The sequence below is a fragment of the Periplaneta americana genome, chromosome 9, assembly GCF_040183065.1.
Source record: "Periplaneta americana isolate PAMFEO1 chromosome 9, P.americana_PAMFEO1_priV1, whole genome shotgun sequence".
NCBI lineage: Eukaryota > Metazoa > Arthropoda > Insecta > Blattodea > Blattidae > Periplaneta > Periplaneta americana.
This window is the reverse complement of record NC_091125.1, coordinates 100,500,919-100,522,135: the sequence shown is the minus strand read 5'-3', so window position 1 is coordinate 100,522,135 and position 21,217 is coordinate 100,500,919. Positions and strand designations below refer to the sequence as shown.

At 35.1% G+C, this 21,217-nt stretch overlaps 1 long non-coding RNA gene across 1 annotated transcript in view; it reads right to left on the bottom strand.

The window, feature by feature from the left end:
• Window positions 1-14,745, bottom strand: part of LOC138706316 (uncharacterized) — a 29,905-nt gene extending 15,160 nt beyond the window's left edge. Inside the window, exon 1 of the long non-coding RNA XR_011333956.1 lies at window positions 14,534-14,745. This is a non-coding gene — a long non-coding RNA (uncharacterized lncRNA). The remainder of the gene's footprint in view (window positions 1-14,533) is intronic.
• Between the last annotated feature and the right edge of the window lie 6,472 nt (window positions 14,746-21,217).

Sequence of the window (21,217 nt, the reverse complement as noted above, 5' to 3'; positions counted from 1 at the left end):
ATTTTAATTTGTCATAAAACCTTGAACCCATCAAAAATAAACAGCGAAACCTTAGTTTCTAATGTACCGTTGAATTAAGTTATGTACTGTATTTGTATAAGCTTAACAGGCCTATATTTCATTTTGAATTGTATTAAATATTACAGTATATTTGCAAGTACACTCAACACGCTTATTTCGCTCTGACTTGTCTTAAAAATAAAAAAAGTAGTGTTTTATGCCGCGAGTTTAACTGCGAAATTTTGTCACCTGCCTGTCGGGAGTACTAGCTCCGGCTCCGTATGGACTCTACACAGCGCTCACGTTTCACAGACAATCTGCTCATCCAATATATTAATATTAGGATTATCAAGAATGTTTCATGTGTCCAAACCAGAAGACGAAACTTTATTCTCTCTGAGGGATGTCAAATACATATCTTCATTTATGACTTTTGAATAATAGCTAGTTTCAGAAAATAGAATACTTTAATATTGATAAATTACTCAATTGTCTGACAGGTGTAAAACGGATAATATATGTACCATCTTTGTCAAATGAGTGTCATTTATTAACATGAAATGAAAGAAGTGATTCGTATTAAGTGCGACAAAAATGATAAAACCATTGAAGATGTTTACATTTACTATATGATTGTGCTATTATATTTACTTCACAAAGAAGTGTGACATACTAACAATAGTTATAAACTTGACAGGTAATTGGAAATTATCTTTGTTAGCCACAAATAATGTTACATAACCTGTTTCCAATTTTCATTGTCATCTTGTTTCCATGACAACTTGATTGCCGAATAACATCGAGAAGTATTGTTATTATTTGAATAACATAACTTCAGGTGTCATAACTATCACTGTTAGTTCAAACTTTGCATGGGAATACTGTAGTAAGATAATGGAGGGAGAGGAAATTTCAGTTCTCAGAGATTGATCCAATACGTACAAACATAAATTTATATAAGTGATGCGTTCAATACAAACAAAAACCTTTGCAAACATAGTGTTAACTAAAGTAAACATATATGCTGGAAGCACGTCATTATTTCAAATATTTTCAATACGTTTAGGTAGACATAACGATACCGATGTAAATTCTGAATTATGTCAGCTCCAAGGTTTTATTATGTTTACATCTAAGTGAAGAATCCAGCTTCAAAGAAGACGGGAGTGAAGTGATAATGGGAGTTGGAGACTCCAATTTAAGTACAGAATAAACCTACTGTCATATTTTTCAGCGTGATTTAGCTCTTAATAGTACAAGAAACCGAAAATAACTGCAAAATCTGCTTCCGGTATCAGAATTTACGCCCTTACTTTACAACACATAACTTAAACCAAACGTATTACCATGGCACACCAAGCAATCGATCGTTTCCCCACAATCGATTCCATTAATCGACGACACTTCAATACAATTGGTTATTTCTTACGTCAACGCCCCACATTGTAAATCCTGAAGTTTTCCTGTGTTGTTATCCTGAAGAAGAGGGCAAGCCATAGCGCTACGTCTAAGATAACTTTCCCCTTAGACTAGTTCCTTTCGTGCATCGCCATCTGACGATAGGAGAACACAAAGGAGCTCGAGCGAAATGTTGATGCCTAAAGCGGGGAAACGGTAGAAACAACAGAAAAAATATAGCTGCGACCTTGTCCGCCACAAGTTTGATTATGGGTTTTTGGATGAATATACCTAAATCTAAACGGTAATCGAACCCTGACTGCCTGCGTGACTGATTACTGATATAGACCAATTAGGTGCGGCAGGAACTTTTCTGATATTATTGATTTAGTTATATACAGCGTGATTAAAAATGTATGATGCAAAAGTAAACCTGATTTAATGTCAGGGCCCTACTTATAACTCTATAGGTAATGATATTAAGAGACAAACTACGTAATAAGTCTCACATTAACATAATAGGGGTTCCATGTGGACGCCATTGGAGACACGGTAGATGACGTCGACATCAATTACCTATGTCGGAGATTAGTATTGCGGTTCGTCCGTTTGCTGTGGCAATGGGGATAGGTACACGAATTCTCGCTGAATCCCCACATACAAAAGCCGCAGGGTGTTAAATCTGGCGACTTTGGAGGCCACAGCATCATTGGCATATCATTTCTAGGACGGCACCCAACGTTTTAGAAGGGTGGCATTCAGATATTGACGAACATCCTGGTGAAAATGGAGAACGGCTCCCTGTTGAAAGATTAAGTCGGGAATATCCTCCTCTAGGTGAGGCATAAGCCTATTCTATTGTTCTATTAGAAACGGCTAGTGACGGTTGGCTGACAAAAATAAAGGGCGGTATAATTGTAATTCACATTCACATTTGGCTAGTCTCTAACATGCACAACAATGACGTATGGTCTTTCTGACCCACAAACAATGGCATTTTGACGGTTGGCTTTCTGATCGAGGTGGAAGGTGGTCTAGTCGCTGAACACTAGCCTCTTGACAACAGAATGCACGGAGTTCACGTGCACCGCCTCTCTTCCGTCTCTTGTACTCCGCAAAGGCAGTCTTGGGATTGTTCTATTCGTCTTTGGATACCCTTTTCTCCTGTTGTGTTCGTCTCCATTTTTTCATTCTCTTAACATTTAAATTTCGAGTAGTTTTGAAGTCAACAATTTTCATGACTAATTTTTTCAAACTTAAGGGTCTAATTTATACGCATCATTTTCTTCACATTTATTTGATCGATTTCACCGCTCTCGTCTGATCACAACTTAAAACGTAGAAATTCGTTCAGATCGTGCGCATAAAATTGTCGCTTGAAAGCAGTTTTCGAGGCATATTTTACTTCAACAGTTCCACCGTGCTTCAGGGTTTGTCGGTTTTGTGCGAATGTTTACGGTTACATAACTCCTTTGTCTTTCCGGAGGTATATTGTAAGTTTCGCTATGCTTATTTGTTAAAAAAAATTATGTAATATTAGGCTTCTTTTGGATATCGTTACCGAATGGTTGGCGACCTACCGTGCCGAATACAAATGCGTAGTTCTACGTAAAAAAAGAGTACAGTGAGGGACATAATTGTTGAGCTGCCGAAAATGATTCAAAATCTGTAGCGCGGTTCATGAGAGACTGTACTATTAATTCCTTCTCAGCATAGATATGTAATAGGTATTTGAATAGAAAAGCGAAGCAAATATCTCGTCAAAATATGACCGAAAACTTTCGGCTCGAAGCATGCGCAGTGTGGCATTCTTTGATTCAGAAAAAATTCGTGTTGCTAAACTCTTATGTCCCTCACTGTACAACTCTGTGAAAGACAATAAAGTGAATTACACATAAATTTTTATGTAAATATAACAGTGTACTCCTGTGAATATATAACTCACTGAAGTTCATAAAAGTAAGATTTTAAACTCTGGCCCTTATTTTCAGTTGAGCAAAGCTTCTTCGGAATAATACTGTTTATATCTAGCGGATTATACGTACTAGTATTGTACAAAGGTGAAATTATATGTTAGAGTTTTATGAAATAGCTCCTAAAACTGATATACAGTAATATAATAAAAGAAGTAAGAGACAATTTACTTTTCTTGATAGTTGAGGAAAACAAATTAACAAGCGAAAACGGGATTCCAAACTAATTTCACTTGCTATTCCAAGGCCATGCACGAGCTCGCTAACCAGTAATATATCGCATCATTTCGGAACACGAAAACTCTTCAAATCCGGCCTACCATTTGGGCTGAAAATACGTATATTTTTTGGCCGAACGTGTAAAAATTCATAGTGGTCTTAACCATGTGAACGCCATGTAAGGACGATAATGACAATAACAATGCTTATGATAATTTTAGTCATTAAATGTGGAATAAACAATTAGAGGACTGGCCTCCGAATGTTTCAGTAGCAACTTCTATTCCTAGATTCTTTAAAACTTCTTCACATTACTTTTCCGTTTTCAAAATTTTCCTGACTATATGCAAAACTGCATGAAGTTTTGGGAAGGATGTACGTACAATAGTTACGAGAGTTTAATAGGATTGCATCAGTTCCCTTAGGGCATGCAGTGTTTACGTGCATCTGGTATTAAAGTCAATGTATTGTTACTAGGATACCACTGAGAATTACAGAGAGTCATTTCCCATTAACAGGATGAAAGTTATCCCCACATAAATTCAACTGTTTGTGTAGAATTACTTCCATACACTTTAGCACTTCAATTATTATAATATGAAAATCTCCTATAAATTTTTACAGAATGCAAACGGTATTGGTGCCGAAAGTTTTACAGGTGATAAAGACCGTTTACCCAACAAAAATTTCTAAAGCAATTTGTCGTAATCGTAGTATTATGTCAGCAATAACATTATTGATTATTTGAAGTCAAATTTTATCCGTAATATGCAGTTTAAGAGATATCTGTACTATCTATTGTAATTGGGGCTTTGCCCTGTTATCGACATAAATAGATAAATAAAACACATTCTAATATTCTTTGCTGTGGGAACTGATTCTATCCTAGTAAATTCCTTTTATATCTTAGCGTTAGATAAGTCACATGCATCACTCTTTAAACTGCAGTTTATTTATTTATTTACTTATTTATTTACTTACCTATTTATTTATTTATTTATTAATTCATTTATTTATTTTTCCTTTTTTACCTGTTTGTTTGTTTATTTATTTATTTCCTTGTTTGTCCATAAAAAAGTTAAAACCATAGACCTTGTCAAAGAAAGAAAGGAAAAAACAATAATTAAAACAGAAGACAATAATTAAAATAGATGAAATTACAATAAATTAGCACCATGTAAACCCACACATATTTTCATCTAAATTGTAGGGACAGAGATTTGTTAAAATTCTTTTGATGTATCTTTTAGAATATCTTAAATTGTGCGTAGTTTTAATTTATGAGGCAAACCATTATATATTTTTAACCCATAGAATATATACGTTTTGTTGAAACTTGTCAATCGATGTGCTGGAATATTAAAATTATCTTTAAAACGAGTGTTGTAATAATGAAAATCACTATTTCGATAAAAAATAGTTCTTATTAGAATGTATTAATTCCACAAGCTTAAAAATATATAAAGTATAAACTGCTAATAGTACATTATGCAACGAGCCTATAATGGTAGTAATTAAGTCGCGAGTATGTTTATGAAACTCGCTTGCGCTAGTTTCATAATTTTCATATGAGCGTTTTAATTACCATTATAATCAAGTTTCATACGACTTTTTATGCTTGACCATATTTCTAACTTGAAATTATTAAGAAGTATTCATTTTATTCTTATGTCACTGAAGAGAGGAAGTGACCTTGTACATATCTCGTAAATTGTGAAATCTGCGCAGACGCGAAAGTATTGATTTTTTCCGAGGAACAGATGTCCACACTGACCTTGATATAATCTAGAGAGTAAACTAAATATTAATATTGACATAACATTGAAATTAAATTAGACATTGAAAAGCGAGATGACAAATTGAATTTATATGAATATTATTTACAATTAACGTTAATTATTATAGTAACAGAACATAACCTTCTGCGACAGTATTGGATTTGCAACCTCCGTGACTTTTCGCTAATTGTCTTTCGATTGCATATCCGAGAATAATCGATACTTGCGGTTTTATAATGGTGCAAAGGTGATTTGTCATTGGCTGAACACCTGAACTTTAATGAATAGGTGTACTTTAATGAGGTGGATTAAAGGGCTACTACCAGGTATATAATTACTACATTTCGGTATGGTCGAGTACAAAATATTAAAACTCTTAAAATATTCCCACATGATGTACGATTATCAACACTTGCCATGCATCTTACAATATGCGTCTGAACAATAAAATCATCACTTATCTTTGCACTTGACCTCCAGAAGCATATGCCATAATATGATAATCTCGATTCTACTTAGACATAATAGAAGGACTGAATACTTTCTGTGACACAAATAAGATCTCAAATTTCTAATTTGTTAACAGACAACCTTAATTTTCTGAATTAGGTGTGAACAGTGTAATTTCCAATTAAAATGTTCATCAAATATTACGCCAAGAAATTTAGTTGAAAGTGACTGGCATACTTGGTGCTCGTTAATACTAATATTTAAAATATAGCAGGTAGCAGCAGGTAAGAAACTTACAGGTTACAATTTAACTAGTTACTGTTGAATACTTGTAAGGAATTACTGTTTACGATCTCTAGAATATACAACTTAAATGGGAGTGTAGAAATATTTCTTAATCTTTGCACTTTAGTTTGAAACATGCGTGTCTTATTGAAATATGCGTGTCTCTGAACCAATGCCTGCTGCATCGTATCCTGTAGCTGCGTAAACTGCCTGCTCAATCAAAGTTATTTTGCCGCTAGGTGGCAGGCAGTGCCCACAGCTATTAACATTATCAGTATACTCAGTCACTACCTGTCACCTAGTGGCTACACACCCATAATCGTTGACTGAGCAGGCAGTATAAGCAGCCATAGGATATGATCCAGTAGGCAGTGCTCTGAACATTAAATTAAATTGAATTTTCCAAGATTATGTTTAACGTGAAATGAGCGTTGTTCATTCTCCGTTCTGTAACACATTTTAAACACAAAAATTAAACAGTATATCGTGTGTATCTATTCTTACTATTCCAAAAAACAGTGTAAATGGCAATGAACTTCAATAAGCCAGGTGAAGGGGTTGTTCAGAGCAACACAATTTAATGTGTGCTGCCTGCTGGTTGCAGCGTTGCAAGATCTCGTAATTCATGTATTTAAAGTGCACGTTTTTCTTGAAAATTATTCAAAATATATAAAACTTGTATTTGACTTTTTTGTTGCTCTTTTCTCAAGGAATCAACCACCAGAATTAATGACATTATTTACGGTTTACGCTGTATAAACGCAATTGCACTAAGAACCAGCCGACATTTTGGCGGAAATAATTGTTGCGTTGTATGAACAAAGTGGCACAAAATCAAGTAATCCAGATAAAGAATCCCGAAGAAAATGAACTTTATGTTCGGTCAAAATACACGTTAACAAGAATTTTAAAATGACTGATAATTAGACAGTGGATGCAGGATGACTTATCGTTGAATATAGGTGCACATTTACTATATGTTACATTTCTTTCATTCAGACCATTGGCTAAACAGGTTTTAAACGTAAACAGACGACGTCAACATGCTACTGTATCTCCGTACAGTCAGAAGAAAGAAAAATGACGTACTGTAACACATACCTTGAATGGTTCAGTCCTCGTTATCATTGATGGAATTACCAGCGTTGCAGTAAACGACGATATATTCTCGTAAGTTGTCGAAGCTGAATCGTCTTCGCCTATCGCTTAAACAGTTCTTGTATCGAAAGAATTTCTGAAGAAAACCTCTAAAATGGGGATCACTCAATTTCTTTAGAGTAATATTTACACTGAGAATCATGTTGCACATGTCTTTGCAAAACGTTTCATTTAGACCCGTACAAATAAATGATGATGTAAATGGTTCCTCAATTTCATCTCAACGCATTTCCTCTGCGATGTACTGTTGCAATATTTCTCTGTAGCCAGAGTTGTTCAATTTTACTTACATTAAACATGATAACGTCTTCGTTAATACATAAAATGGCATTCCCATATTTCTTAATTGCACTTCGTATCTCTGACCGAATTGAACGTTTTGGCTTCGACATTATGAATGGATCAACACAATACTATTCAACGCGTACTAAATACCTGAGCAGGATAACACAACTGCACACATTGCGTTGCAATATGACTATGAACGGATCGGGGTTCCTTCGTTCTGTACCCTGCTGTACTCGCCAGGTACACAAAAGACGAACAACGCGGCACGTGCCATATTACTCTGATACGAAACAACTTCACTTTTCCTTAAGTCATCCCGCATACACTGTCTGCTGATAATCATGTCAAATACATATGCTGCATTGCCTGGTAATGGTAGTACCCAAATACAGACGTTAAGAGATTTTAGGAAGCTGTTTTTTTGTCTTGTATTTAAATTTTGACAATAGTTTTTTTTTTCAATTTAAGCTTTTCTTTACAGTATAATTATTCAAGAATGGTTCCAACCTGATGACTGGTATACTAAATCTACTTCAGGTTGTATTTAAAATTGTATTGATACTATTTCTTTGGTATGCTTTCACATGCTGATAGCCCTTGAATGCGAGAAGTTGGAAGAAATAAATCTGTCTGAATAAAAAGAGAGATAACACTTATTTCGTATTACTTATGGTTTTACTCTATACAGTATTTTTCTTCTTCTGCGATAGAGAGGACGTTTCATACCTTCCGCTAATTCTATATTTCGGACTTTCTCGACTTGAGAGAATGGACATATTGTGGTACTCTCAGGACTTCTGATCAGAATTACGTTCGTTCTCATCTAATACAATATAGGCCATCATGGTAGCATTGGAAAAAAAAATCCTTAACATACACGAGATTCATAACCATAGTCTTCGGTATCACGTAGCGCTAAACATGGACCTCAACTCTTATGTATGCCACATAGTGTGCTCGTAACTTCCTTCCGTGAATAATTTCTGAATTTCCAGCAGTTAGATAAGCTTTATCAAACCAAAAAAAATGAAAATCTTCTTTTAACTTAAATCTTTGTATGAGAAGAGAAAAAGGATTGTTTCCAGACATATCTAATCTTTGCGGAGATGGGGGAAAGAATAAATTTGCATCTAGACAGTGTACTTTCAAAGAGCAGCGGTCTGAAAGAGAAACCACTTTGTTATAATCAATGCATTTTGTACAAAGGGACTTGGGATCATTTCTTCTCTTTCTCTCCGTACCTGAAGTCATTTTCCTCTAGAATGAACAGAAATAAATCCCTCTCTGTGTCTCGGTTCATGCTCCCGCGAGACCGCTCCCTCTCTCACAAACAACCTCCTTAGACAGGTACCTATCTACTGCCAACCATTAATCTGAGACACACAGACGCGGGGACCAATAAAATTTGTCTTATTTTAGTCCTCTTACACAGTACTCTGTGGGCTGGAGAGTCTCTGTGGTAATATAACAAAACAGAATGATAGAAAACCCTATCATGATGTCTGACAAATGAACACGGTGCCGAGTTGTAACTGCAGAAGTCAGTTTTCTATAGGGTATGTGTGCATCTTATTGAAAACTCAAGAAACATTTGCTTTAGGTTTCAGTTCATAGCTTCATCATTACCTTTTAAAAATGGCATCGAGTGGCTATTCCTCAACTGCTACTCTTAATTTACAGAGTACGGAAAGTCGCTGTGCATTTGTATGACCCAGACAAAGTAACTTTTTTTTTATTTAATTCTTACAATTCTGATGTCACAGCAACACTGATTTCTGAATGAAATTATATCGACTTTTTTCATCTTTACTATTTGGCAACCCTGCTTTTCAACACTAGAACACACAAACTGCAATAATTCTGTGGTCTTCGGGTAAAGGGGTATAAGTCATTTTTTTGTCCAGGTGGAATTTTGTTCCCCAGATGAACACACAAGTTAAATTATGCAATTGGGTGTGCAAAAATAAAAGAATACAAGCAGTTGATGTGTTTTATTTGTGTAGAAAATTATTTTTATTAAGGGTTCCAAATTTAATTTTCATTTATTTCCGAATTCATTTTTATGACTTATCTCCCTTTACCCAAACACCACAGAATTGGACAGAGTTTCGGAATAGACCAAGCGCCAAAAACCTGTTTCGAGATATTGGCCATTGAAATAAATCTCTTTTATAAAACAATTTATTTTATTTTTAGTAGGTTATTTTACGACGCTGTATTAACATCTCAGGTTATATACATATTCATATTCTTTATTTGCCTGAAGGTACAAGAATACAAGAGGCCTCGTCAATGTGATAATATAAAAAACAATGTGTCAATATTTAAAATATTAAAAGAGTAAAAAATAATAAAATTTAACTAAAACACTACCGGTACATCATTTTCAAAAAATTCATTCATATTATAAAAGGGATTATTTTGTATCCATCTCTTACTCTGAAATTTAAATTGTGTTTCATTAAGTGCCTTTATATTTGTACGTATCTTATTATATATTTTTATTGCAGTAATTACATAGCTTGATTGTGTATTTTGCAACCTGACATGTGGTACATTTAATTGATCATTATTTCTTGTTTCATAGCGATGCAGATCTACTATACTTGTATAATTAGTAATATTCTTGTTTACATACTTTAAAAGTTAAAAAATATATAGATTGTAGACTGTCATAATCTTTTCATTTTTGAAAAGAGATCTACATGATAGTCTGGGTGGTGACATTGTTATAATACGAACTGCCTTTCTCTGCAGTAACAGAATGTTTGGATGGTCAGAACTATTTCCATATATAAGTAATCCATATCTAATAACACTTTCAAATAGTGCATAGTAAACTTGTTTTAAATAATGTTTGGGAATCTTGTACAGATGCCTCAAACTAGCAAGCTGTCTCGTTCGCGCAGGCGCATAGAGCACTACTCCCCTACCACTGTCCGCTTACTGCTATGCACTGTGGATTATAACGGTACAGCTCAGTTCTAATAACAGTTGAGAAGGCTGCATAGGGAGGGTACATCTTGAATACATTGTCAAGAGGTCAACTTTTCAGATAATATGACTATACCTGGGTATCGGAGCCTAGGTGGGCCCCCTCCGTTAGCTCTACTACTTCCCCTATCCAGGCAGCTTCCTAGTTTGAGGCCTCTGTACATGATACTTCTCAAGAGATAAATTACTCTAGAAATTCTTTTACATACATAACTGATATGGCTATTCCACCTTAGTTTAGGATCCAAATACATACCCAGCATCTTTACAGATTCATTTATCACATTATTTTGGGTTTGTTTCAAACTTAGAGTTCACACATGAGTTTTTTCATCATTAACAATAAATCCATTAATTGAAAACCACTTTCTTATTTCAGCAAATACAGCTTGCTTCATAAAATCTAACTCAGCAGTATTATTATGTGTGATAACAAAAGTTGTATCGTCAGCATACATTATAGTTATTTAGCGTCTGAATGAGATGATAATGCCGGTGAAATGAGTCCGGGGTCTAACACCAAAAGTTACCCAGCATTTGCTCATATTGGGTTGAGGGAAAACCCAGGAGAAAACCTCAACCAGATAGCTTGCCCCGACCGGGAATCGAACCCGGGCCACCTGGTTTCGCGGCTAGACGCGCTAACCGTTACTCCACAGGTGTGGACAGCATTTTATTCAAGAAGTATTATAACATTCATTTACTTACTTACAAATGGCTTTTAAGGAACCCGAAGGTTCATTGCCGCCCTCACATAAGCCTGTCATCGGTCCCTATCCTGTGCAAGATTAATCCAGTCTCTATCATCATATCCCACCTCCCTCAAATCCATTTTAATATTATCTTCCCATCTATGTCTAGGCCTCCCTAAAGGTCTTTTTCCCTCCGGTCTCCCAACTAACACTCTATATGCATTTCTGGATTCGCCCATATAACATTCATACTATTACAAAAAATAGCACAAATAATGCCAAAAAATGCTAACCGATTTTTAATAAGAGACCAGCAGTTGAATTAATATTTCAAAGAAAAATAAATAAATTAATTTTATGCGATAAACAATTTTTGCTTATAAATAGCAGCAAAATTCAGATATCGCATTCTTCATTTTTTCCGAGTTAAATTAGCCTGCCATCAACAGATATGGTCTGCCTGGTTGGCGGGGTTGGTATAGCGCTGGCCTTTTATGCCGAGGTTGCGGGTTCGATCCAGAGTCAGGTCGATGGGATTTAAATTTCCGGCACACCGGTAAGGCTGTTATAAACTCGGCAGTTACAAGCGTCGTTAAATAAACCATAATTTCGAAACTCCGTCCAATTATTTGTTAGGCGATATGGTTTTTTCAAGATTCATATAAGAACATATTCTTCTTGTAGGAAATTATTGCAGGAGAAACTTTCTAATACATTTTCCAGAAACACCAGTTTCACATCGTAATTGATTAAGTGCACTTATCGGTAAACTACGTGAATCAAGCTATGTGGAAATCATCGGAGTGGGAGACATCTAAATTGAGTAAGAAAAGGCTACTGGATATCAGCAACTACAACGCAGAGACTCAAACATTTTTTCACATTTTGTATGCAGATTTGGATATTGCGTATAAAATTCACCATTAATATTCAAGATATGATAAACACGATAGAGTACGAATACTACAAATGACTCCTCTCAGGCTTTTAATGTTTATCTCAGAGTTTCATATGAAAATGGGATATAATTATACAGACTGCAGACAGATATAATATTATATTGCGTATCTTAAACATGTGCATCTTTTTATACACCTGCAAACAAATAAACAATGTCATAATTTCAAGGAAAATTGTTCCGGGGCCTGGTATCGATCCCGGGACCCTTCACTTAGCGCGCGAATGCTCTCCGGATGGAGCTGCCCCAGCAAAGGGTCCCGGGATCGATATACGGCCCCGGAACAATTTTTCCTTGAAATTATTCAAACCTGCTTTACAGGAAGCTAATACCTGAAAGCCAGATTTGCATAAAACAATGTCATAATAAACTAATTATCTAAAGAGTTTACTTAAAGAGTTTCTCACGATGGGAAACGACAAGAATTCTAATGGGAACCGTAGTGACAGGAGTCAGGAAAGCACGATTAAATTCATATGTTGCTACCTATATGTACGCTGCACATTATCCAAAATATTATTTTTGACATGAAATTACCAGAAAGGAAAGGCTGGAAAATCTTTGAAGGCGGAACAGCAGATAGCTGCCTATACAATGAAGTGAAGAAGAAGAAATTTAAAGGACGATGGATTGAGAGGAATAGACCTATTACTTGGCCGACAAGCTCACCCGATCTCACTCCTAGTGATTTTTAGTTATACTGCAATCTAAAGAGTCTGGTGTATGCTGCAAGACAACGCACCCGAGACCATTTGTGGTAATCAACTGAGGAGGTATATGCTGGATTTTGGAACTCTCCTCTCTCCTTCCAAAATTAAAGAGACCAGTACGCCTATATAGCAAATGTAATAGTAGTCTTTTGAACACCAGCTATGATACAACAAACTATGCCAATAGTTTGTATTTATGTGGTTAGGAACAGCATCTTTCAATGATACCTTTTTTCTGTCGTATCTCTGTAACTTAGTCGTATAGACAAGTAGTTCATAATATTATTATTTTTTCAAATGTATAACACGATACACATGTTTAAGGCGCGCAATAACGTGACATTCTGTATATACTGTAGGTTTAACTATTAACATTATAATAATCACATGACAATGCAGTTTGTAACAGAGTAATAGATTTACTAATGACTCAGTGCATTCTTCGGGTGTTTGTAATCAATTGTTATGTGAATATGGGTATATAAAGGATTACCCAGTAATGTTTAATAAGTAGTAAAACTACTGAATACGGTGTAGTAACCACATGGCGATGCGGTTTGTAATAAGAAGTACTAGAGTTGCTTATGTGTCACCACATGCTTCAAACGTTTATATTTATGTTTTTGGTATGAAGATGGCGTATATAAGAGATTAACCATTAACGTTCCACATATATTTAACACACAGTGTTTTATGTAAAAGAGCAGCAGAGTATGAAGATGGAGTAGATAAATTGATGACCTACCATTCTAAATGTCTTAAGTGCCAAAAACAATTCATATAGCAAATCTGTTTCTCCCCCTTCAAATGTAACCGAAAAGGGCAATAAAACAATTTCCGCTTCTAGAAGTCGTTTTGACATAGTGCTCTATTGCAAAATATAAACTACAGTAACCTCATTCAAGTTCTCAGTGAAAGAAATGCACATCAAGTAAAATAAGATAAACTCAAGTGAATTCATACTGCGAACAATGTTTCCCTCCCTCCAAATAAGGACAATAAAATAATTTCCGCTTCTACAAGTGCTTCTAACATGGTGGCCTACTTATATTAATATTGCTTTCACATAATGGGTCGTTATATTAGTAAAACAATGTAGTTACACACGAAATAGTGTGATTTTTTCAAATAGAATGCATATAAAATGAATTATATTGTGCATCTCAAAAAGTCGAACTGATGGAACATTTTGCTCGTTTTTTTTTTTATTCAGGAGGTCGAAATTAATAAGAATTTGTTGGTTTTATGTCTGGCGCAAAATGACTGTTGACCAGTGTAATTATCACATTACAATTAAATATACGTAATTTACGAAATGCCATTAAAATATGATGTAAAATACGCAAGTGTGTATATTTCCATTAATCCAGAAATTTTACTTGTGAATTGGCATTATTTACTTGTACTAAGTATGGACTTCAAATTCTTATATGTATATTGGAATTTTATACAGTTTACTTTTGATAAGTGACTAAAATTAACGTGATAATGCTTTGTGACTCACCGGAATATTGACGTTTTTTTTCTTACAATTTGTGCACTATGATTTACCTTAGACAAATAACTGCGACATGTTACTCACTATATAATATGCGAAATTATAGGTATAAACATGTTACTAGTAACTCACCACATTCGCCTGCATGTTGAACGCGCGTGTTCTTCTCCTGACGGCACGACTTGAGTCTCATCACACAGTGATTGGAATAGGTGACGCCATCGGTTCCGCACACCGGAGTGAACGTGGACGGGCAGTCCGATGGACACTGGCACTCTGCACGTCCGTCAGCCGTCTGCACGCAGTTCGCCCCATAAGCGCAGTATGTCTTCTCACAGAGCTCTGAAAGGAGATATCACTACAATGACAAAATTATCTTCTGCGTTTCCATGAAATCTGTTTACATTTTATTTCATATTATATTGTGTAAAATTTTAATTTCAAAATTTTTTTGGGATGATGGATACGACCAAGAGGGACACATTAAGGAAGAAAATCATGATTCGAGACTGCGTAATTACTCCACTAGGGCTGCTGATCACTTTGTCGATAAAGTACAATAATATCTTAAAGAAATGTTAGGATGGAGGTGGATCGGAAGAGGATAACCAATATCCTGGCCTTCAAAGTCTCCGGACTTTTAAATTCTGTATTTATATTTTGAGTGGCTTAGGTACAGTAGTAGCAAAAAAACCGGACCGACGGAATAATCAATGTCCCCGAAATGACCCAGTGTGCATGCAGCGCCTGCATTCACAAGATAGCGAGTAATCTATTGAAATTGTTGTAGTTTCGAATGCTGACGTAGCCCATTTCGAAAGCCATTAGAAAATAAGCTGGTAAAATTCATGTTCTGGGAATAATAAGTTAATTAAGTAGTAAAATATCGCTGAAATCGAATAAATTTGAATAAGGAACCAAAAAAGTTTCCTTCCCAGGCAGGATTCGAACCACAAAAAAATCTTAGTTACCAGTCTATCGTGCTGTCACTGTGAACAAGGTTCTGAAATCAGCTACAAGGGTCGGTCCGGTTTTTTTGCCACTACTGTACATTTGATATATTTTTTATTCAGAGACAGTGGAGTCTGAACATCTAGTCTAGGCTTCACAATTTACTGAAATCGCTTGAATTTTTGTAGCCAACAAGGGAACACGTCAATTCCTTCTCCTTAAATGCATTGATTGTCCGCAGTTTGAGAGTAGAAGTGTAGTTTTGTATTAGAAAAGTAAAAATTCTTGCGCAAAACACTACATATATTTTTTTTGTTACCATTCTGCTACAACTTGTCGTATTGCCATAAGAGTGGTTGTGTACCAAAGCAGACTTAAAAATTTCAATCGTGTTCTCGCTTGATTTCCTACTTAAATACCCGTACATGTTTTTCTAGACAGTCGTTTTTAAAAGTAGACCTTTGAATGCTAGGCAAGCGTGTTAAAACATTATTTTATTGTCATACGGTAGAGTGCAAAAAATAATTTTAACAATAGTGCGAAGACTATTTTTAACACTGACTTGTCCACACCTGTGGAGTAACGGTCAGCGCTTCTAGCAGGGAAACCAGGTGGTCCGGGTTCGAATCCCGGTTGGGGAAAGTTACCTGGTTGAGGTTTTTCCGGGGTTTTCCCTCAACCCAATACGAGCAAATGCTGGGTAACTTTCGGTGCTGGACCCTGGATTCATTTCACCGGCATTATCACCTTAATTTCATTCAGACGCTAAATAACCTCAGATGTTGATATAGCGTCTTAAATAACCCAATAAAATAAACACTGGCTTTCAAATACTTGCGGCGATTGTCAATAAAATTGTTTCCCACCAGATGTCACAAGGTAGCGATCGCAACCGATCAATAAAGGGGTTGGAGCAATGTCAGGTTCACTTTAAAAATGGCTGGTATTAGTAAAAAGCATTAAAAAATTTCTTCAACAACTATTTTGTTAACAGCTATATCAAACAATTAAGAATGGCATAATTATACAAATTTATGGAGCATTCGGGTTTGAACCAGTAGTAAAAAGTTTTCAATGTTTTGTTGTTAGAAATATGTCCCGAAAATATTTGACACAAATTTGCATATATCCTGTGTTTAGCGTCAATGTATTTGGTGAAACTAACATGGTATTTCGTGAGGTGAGACTGAGAATTCGCTATAGACTACCTCACATTCGCCTTACGGTTGGAGAAATCATCGGAATAACCAAACTAGATAATCAGTCTTAGCTGGAATCGAACTCATGGCTGAGCGCAGCTCCATACCATAGGTAAACGTTCGTGTGGTGTTCACAGTTCTTTTAACTAATTATTAGTTGCTTAGAATAGCTTCTTAAAATTCAGCAAGCACGCGAGCATCAGCATTCAGCTATTTAAATTTATATTCTTTGTTTTTATTTTCCCTATACTATTAGACATATTTTATTTCTGTTTACTACTTGCGAGTAAATGTATCCGGAAATGGAGCAAGATATAGCCTACAGTAAGTTCGGTAAAAAAATAATGGGCCTCTATTTGTAATCACAAGCTCATAGCGGCAATTAACTCTTAATGGAAGAAGACTTCCTGTATTGCGCAGCACAAACTGGCAGTGAAACGTTATAGTCCGTATCAAAACAAAAACAACTTCGCAATTTCAGACATGATCCTGCTGTCTTCTGTATAGGGGAATTCTAATAAAGAAACGAAGTGCAGGTGTTACGCGGCCCATCTTGTAAAGAATAGCGCTTGATAATTCTGAACCCTTTGCAAGGCGTGAACTAATGTTCACAGAAGTAATCAGTTTAACTTGGAAATTAATAATTATATTGCAGTAATAATATTCAAAATGTATATAACATTCATAATAAATTTCCGTAAATATGAAAATAACATTAATATTTTTTCAAACATTATAATTAGAATTAGAGAAGTCCATTACATCCTCAGCAGGCAAGGGCCTCCTACCATCGGTAGGGCAGCTCTACTTTTGCTCACGGGGTGAGCTAGTTCCTGTGGGCCTTACTCTAAGTTGAGTCACTTCACTTCACTTCACTTCACTTCACTTCACTTCACTTCACTTCACTGTTTTGTGTTCTACTGTTACTTATTCTAAATCTAAAATTGTCTTTCCACTTTTCTCTGTCTCTCGCAATACGCGTCCACTGCGGTCCTATCACGTCAACGAAGTCCTGTGCCCATCTCCTTCTTGGTCTTCCCCTTCCTCTTCTTCCCTTCCTTGGGTCCCAGACTGTAGTGGCGTATGCCCATCTGTCGGCGGGTAGTCTGGCTACATGTCCTCCCCATTTCCATTTTAGTCTTCTCGCTGTCTTCTCAAACATACTAATAGCTATTTTACGCGAATTAGTCCAGAATTGAATAAAATAACAGAGATAATAAAATTTATAAATAGTACATTTGGTAGGAATATCATAATAAATCCCTTAATGTGTAACTCAGAAAACGAAATTTATTTTATTTCCTTGAGTACCGGTAGTAAATGAAGGCTATATGGGTCAAGGATTAATTTTAATAGGCTACTAGTTCAAGAAAATAGTTGTAAATTCACCTCTCGTTACAAGTCATTTTAATTATTTTCAAACATGTCAAAACTGTACGGAATTTAATACGAAATTGTCTGTCATCTACCTGACACCGACGGTTCTATGTTTACTAATTCAAGTACATTTTAATCTTAATACTGTTACTGCTAGATTATCAAGCGCTCGTGTATTTTACTGAAGTATCCAGAATAATCATTATTTTCAAATTTAAAAAAAGAATCCCATTTATGTACCAAGGGTATTAGAAATATATTTTTATTGTAATATTCTTAAAGATATGGCGATATATTTGTTTTAAATATCAATAAGAAGAAAATAGTTTCAATGAAAATATAAAGAGATGCAGACAATGAATGGAATATAAATTTGGACGGAAGGAATCTTATAGAAATTCACACCTTTAATTATTATTTGTGATGAGAAATTTACTAACATTGAAAAATACAAAATTAAATGAGCAGAAAAATTAAAAGAAGCTCGAAAGTACATAACATGATTAAACGTTCAGTGTGAAAAACATATATTCCCACAAAATATAAAATTTTTACATAGGCTTACAAAAAATTTCAAATCATTTTTACATATAGTCCTTGTTCCTGCAGTAACTCCTATGTGACGTATTTATCGATTTTCAGATTTTTGCTCTATTAAATAACTTAAATAGTAATACAGCAAATAAAATCTCCTATATGTAATTATATTCCTTTCTTTCGAAAATATAAGAATTCACAATCCCCTATGTACACTCTGCCATAGGATGAATAAATGTGTTTTTTCCGCCTACTAAAAATTAGTATATTTTGCACATAGGAGTTATTGCAGGAACAACGACGATATGCATCTGAAACTTGGACATATGAATAAAAATAAATTAATAGAATTCAAGCTGCGAAAATGAAATTTTGAGTGAAATTTTTATCAAAAACAAAACCGACGGAACACGAAATGAGAAAATTAGAGAAATTTTAAATATAGATGAAGTTCCGATAAATTTAATATGAAACAGATTGAAATGATATGGGGATATCAAAAGAATGGAGGTAGACATTATCTGGGAGAATGTTAATATTAAAACTGACAGTTGAACGACCAGACCTCGAATGAGGTTCGTCAAATTAAAAATAGCATAGCAGCTCGTTATTTTCAATAGGGTAGATATTAACCAACAAAATGTGCAATGATAGAGACATACAGAGGCAGATATGTGACGATATGAGCAATATGATGTTAATATCTAGTGACGATAAAGCAAACCGTTTAAATATTGTACAGAAAGTAATAGATCTACTGATTTTTGAGGCAGTCTTTAATTATGATTCATAGTTACATGTCACGAAAACAAACTAAGAGACATTGGTAAAATATTTGACAACCTCTACTTAATTATTAAAGCACGATTCAATATTTGCACGGAGCCAATCAGATTTGTAAATCTATCAGTAACGCTTCAATTATAGAGTTCAGATTTCAATAAACATTTGTCGATGCGTTCATTTGCTTTTACAAAGAAACAATCACCAACAAAGGTTTTTTTAATGATACATATATTTCCATCACAATATGTATTCATTATTTATATTCCTACAGCAACTGAGTATATTGCAAACATTGAGTAGGTTTGTGTGTTCGTAAATTACGAACAAAAAATATTTTTGCAAGCCACCAACACTTGTTGATAGAACATTCCTGAGAATTATCTACGCAAGCAATTACCTGAAGCAATTTCAAGTAATTGCTGCACAAATTAACTTCGAAGTATAAAATAAACCAACCAATGTAATATGTACATACTATAAGCTACATACAATTTTGAATTAACTAATGGAAAAAAATCAGAATTGAAATATTCAAAATTCTTAGAGAAGACATGGCTTGGACTTCTTTGATCGCTAACATAGGGGGAAAAAGGCTGTGGTAGTAATAACAGCTAGAAATGGACTTTAAGGGCCTAGTAATTATTAAATAAAGATTGGGGAAAGGATTATTATACACCGAAGGTAGAAATGATGTTTCAAATAGGCTACTTGATTGTTTATACATATGTAACAGTACCAAAACAGATAAAAGTTCAGTCTGGTATAAACAACTGTGTCGATTCAAGGCTGCTAGACGTTCGAGAGTTCACCACTTCCGAAGTCTTGATGGCATGATTCACTCACAAGCAGTCAATTACTGTACCGGTATGTCGTATTAATAATATTATCCAAAGGTCTTTAGCTCTTAGACCACATTGAAGATCAATAAGTTCAAGCTGTAAATCGTATAACACTGTTTCAACTGGTGTTGAGGGAATTTATTATGATAACTTTAAACTTCTTTTCAATTAAGACAAGATCTTGGAACCTAGACTTAAATTTATTTTGAATTTCAATTAATATTTGCACATAATCGTTTAACATGGCTTCATCACGAGCAGTTTCTATAGTTGGAAAGTGAGCCATATTACCTTCCCGAAACTGACTTACGAAAAGTGTAAGTTTACGACTAAAATCCCGTAATTTATTCAACATATTATCAACAATGAGCTGGCCCTTTCCCTGAAGAGAGATATTTAAATTGTTGAAGGTTAGTAAATTCTAACGTACTCTGCCTCATGTAATAATGCAACTTTCAACTCCTGAACCTCTTTACTGCGATCTTCACCAACAAAACCATCGTATCTCTATGTGTGGACTAGTAATGACGCATTATATTATGTTTTCCTCTTTCTTTTAAGCTTTTGTGGCAGATATTGACTCCAGCCGTTGTGAAAAAATAAGCATTTTCCCATGCAATATTGAAAGAATTTGCCTGATGATCACTTTTCCGTTTTTTAGATTCCCCCATTATGTAGCCGTAGATAGGCAAAGTGAAATAGCTACTGATAATACACACTACACGAGATAGCTGAGTGGACTATCCTCCACCTATAGCAGGCGTACGTCATTCCGACGTACCTTTCCGGCGAGCTGTTAGACGGCCGCGCTCAATGAGCGCCATTTATGCAGGCCTGGGTTACACAGTTAGGCGATCGATCTTTTTTTGTTTTAACCTTTAGAATAGTGTTATTTAGATAAATAAAAATACGTTTGCTATGTTTGATTAGACTACATTAGATAAATAAAATCTCAGCTTGGCACAACATGTAAAGATAATTGTGTGGTATCGATCACTGAACGGAGCCTAACTTTGTTTACTTTAAGTTTTACTCAACTAGTATATGTGAACGAATTTTTTCTATCCACAAGTGTACAAAAACAAAATTGCGGTCGAGTATTTCAAATGCTAATTTAAACCATATTC